Genomic DNA, 3,797 nt, shown 5'->3' with positions numbered 1-3,797 from the left:
ACCACTTATTATCTGTGAATAATCACAATATGAAATCACACACAAAACTCTACATTTAGAAAATGTATTTTTAATTAGTGTCAATTGATTACAAATAAAAAAATCTGATTAATCGCATTTTTGTGATTAATCACGATTAATCACAATGTTTTACCAGGTAAGATTTATTTGTACATTATGGATCAAATAATTTGCTTTTTGTAAAAAAGTGATATAAAGTGATCTAAACCACACAAAAAAATAAATAAATAAATAAATAATTACTTTCAAAGTAGAAAAAATTAATCGCGATTAATCGCTATAATTTTTTCTTTTTGAGTCACAGTATTTGCTAACCACTTATTATCTGTGAATAATCACAATATGAAATCGCACACAAAACTTTACATTTAGAAAATGTATTTTTAATTGTCGTCAATGGATTACAAATAAAAAAAATCTGATTAATCGCATTTTTGTGATTAATCACAATTAATCACAATGTTTTACCAGGTAAGAGTTATTTGTACAATGTGGCTCCAGACCATATGGATCAAATAATTTACTTTTTGTGAAAAGGTGATAGAAACTGATCTAAACCACAAAAAGAATAAAAAAAAATCACTAATTAATTGCAAACTAGAAAGAATTAATCGCGATTAATCGCTACATTTTTTTTTTAGTGTCAATATTTGCCACCCACTTATCTGTGAATAATTACAATATGAAATCGCACACAAAACTCTACATTTAGAAAATGTATTTTTAATTATTGTCAATCGATTACAAAAAAAAATAAAATCTGATTAATCACACTATTGTGTGATTAATCACGATTAATCACAATGTTTTACCAGGTAAAATGTATTTGCACGATATGGATCAAATAGTCCGCTTTTTGTGAAAAAGTGGTCTAAACCACAAAAATAGCAAGAATAAAGTACTAAAAACCGATTGAACGTTTATTTCTTTTGTAAGTTACCATGATATAAGCGCGATAATACCCGATAAAATTTTGTTAAAGTGAAGGACTGTTTCTTTGATTAATTTGCGTTAATCCATATTAACGCGTTAATTATTTTTGATTAATCACGTGCATTAACCCGTTAATGTTCACAACCCTAGTTTTTTTTTGGTTTTTTTTTGTCTTTCATGCTTACTATGATTAGAGAAGTGTTACTGTGGTTGCTGGAGAATTATTTATTAGTGAGATCATTATGATGGTGAGAAGGTTCAAATCCTGGCTGGACTTTTCTGTGTGGAGTTATTTGAACACTCAAAACTCCTAATTTTCTCCATAAATGTCACAGGAACATGCTAAAAATACCAAAAGCACGACTTTTGTTGAGTGGGTTTTTACAGGTTGGAACACACCAGCACATACAGCATCTTGACTAACTCCGTTAGCTCTGCTCCAAACATCTGCCGCTACGAGAAAGCTTTTATCTGAAGAGTTTAATGAGCACCGCGGAGCCTGGAAATAACCACCAGAATCACTGCCACATTCACTGACTCGACCATGATGCCGCTCACATACAGCATCCATGCTGAAATTACGGATTTATTCAATCAGATAAAGCCGCTAAATTTAATAAACGTACAATTACTTTAAAGCGCCTCAACACAACATTTCGGACAAGTTGTAATACTTGGAAGTGCTGTTGTGAAACACTTAAGTAATAAGAGTTTCCAAGGACCAGGCTGGTGTAGTGAGCTCTTTGCTTGATTGCGTTTGAAATTAGGTTTGTAGGGAGGTGGCTATTTTGCAGCCCTGATGGTGTTATTAATCAAATGCACAATGTTGTTTCAAAGCATAAGTACTCTATTTAATTTTACTGGGGTTTTAAGTTGATTAGTGATGGGCAAAGGGGATGGTGGTGTGGGATTGTGTTGTATTTTTAGAAACAAAGGCACATTCCTATATTTTTGTCTTTTTGTTTTGTCCCTGCTTCTTGCTAATAAAGGTTGACGGGTGCTCTGTATTTTGTATGTGTAAAGATAAAAAAATGCAACATATGTGATTCTACATTTAGCCACAAGATGGCACTATATAGCTTACAACATTTAGTTTATACTCAGCATTAAAAATTAACAAGATTTTGAAGGAAAAATGTTAAAACTTTCAAAAATATTAAACAGAATATTCCTTAGCAAGTGGGGGGCTTTTTTTTGGCCCAATCCATTATTATTATTAATAATAATTGTGTTCAAAAATCAGGAATGAGCACATTTGGATGCATGTTTTCTGTTTGAATACATTTTTTTAATACATAAATCTTAATTTATCTCTACGTCGTTTTTATTTTTAAACACAAAACTGTTTATTTGTATTTTTTTGTGATTTTTTTCTTCCCAAAAATATAAAATAAATATAATATTAAAATAAAATTAATGAAATAAATCATAAAATGTGTCGTGTTTATTTGTTTATTTTCAGTTTTGTGAAACAATTGTGTAATATATTCCAAAATATATATATAAATTTACCAGTGGTTATACTCATTTATGTTAAACATTGCCCCAAAAATAAGAAGTTTAAAGATAAATCAATAAATTGAAAGGTTGGGGGGAAAAGGGTTAAAGTCTGAGGATTGGGCATTTCAGCACCACGGACAGCGACTCACACCGCGGAGTGACAACCTGAAGACGTCAGCGTCAAATGTGACCACAGCGACACCAAGTGGTGGTTCTGGTGAACAGCAGCGGCGCGTGAGAGAAATGAGGAATGAACGTTTGGAGCAGAAACCTCATTTTTAATGAATAAGACCGAAAATTAATGTTGTTTGGTTTTAAATCTCTGAATCATGCTGGTTACAAACTTCATTTATTTAATTATTTTCACTAAATTTGACTTAAATAAAATATTATAGCAATAAATTGGCCTCATAAAAGGATAATAATCATAATAATATTAAATAAGTCAGAGAAAAATGTCTAATCTTGCTGTTATTGACAGAAAATATAAACTCGTCTGTGATTTAAATGATTACAGCCTCGTAAAACATAGCTTTCTGCGTCTGTCTTTTCGTTTCCGGTAACATGGACCCTTATATGTCTTTATCCATTCTTAATAGGTTGATTAATTGAGCATTCGTGCGTGTAAAATGGAGAGGTTGTATTCCGGCAGGCCCGACAGCCGCGCGGCTCCACTGTTCGGGCGGCTATGGCGCTGCCAACGGTGGGTGGTGCTTTCGGCTGTCACCGGCCACAGTCGGAGCTGCTCGGGTGCGCGTGCGTTCTTCCATCCTTTTGCTGCAGGTCCCGAAGGCTGCGTCAAGTTAGCAGGAAGTAGGATCGAATAGATTGGGATTTCCCCCCAAAATATTTCAAAATAAAAGACAAGACAAAATGATAGATTGATGACTTTTCATTGATGCCAAATAATTCACGTGCCAGAACAGCAATATTTACAGATGTTAGGGTCCGAGGAAATAGATAAAAAGGTTTTCAAATAAATATACACATAAATCTTTATATGAACATATTATATTTATTATTTTATTAATTTATTTACAATCTTAACATTTATTTATTTTTATGTATTATTATATTTATTCCAAAATATATATAAATAAATTTTGCTTAACCTTTAACATGTACAAATGGAAATGAACTCTTAATAACTGACTCATACATATCAAAAGTTATTTTTTGAATTATAAAAGATCTGGAGTTAGAGTTTATTTACAAGTATAATAAAATTAGGTGAAAAAAAGAAACATTATTTTTAAACATATTTAATATATTTATAGTATCTGGTGTATTTTTAAATATTTAAACATGTATTTATTTTTTCATACATATATATATATATACAC

This window comes from Oryzias melastigma, linkage group LG18, assembly GCF_002922805.2.
Source record: "Oryzias melastigma strain HK-1 linkage group LG18, ASM292280v2, whole genome shotgun sequence".
NCBI classification, from domain to species: Eukaryota; Metazoa; Chordata; class Actinopteri; order Beloniformes; family Adrianichthyidae; genus Oryzias; species Oryzias melastigma.
Note: the sequence above shows the minus strand (reverse complement) of the source record.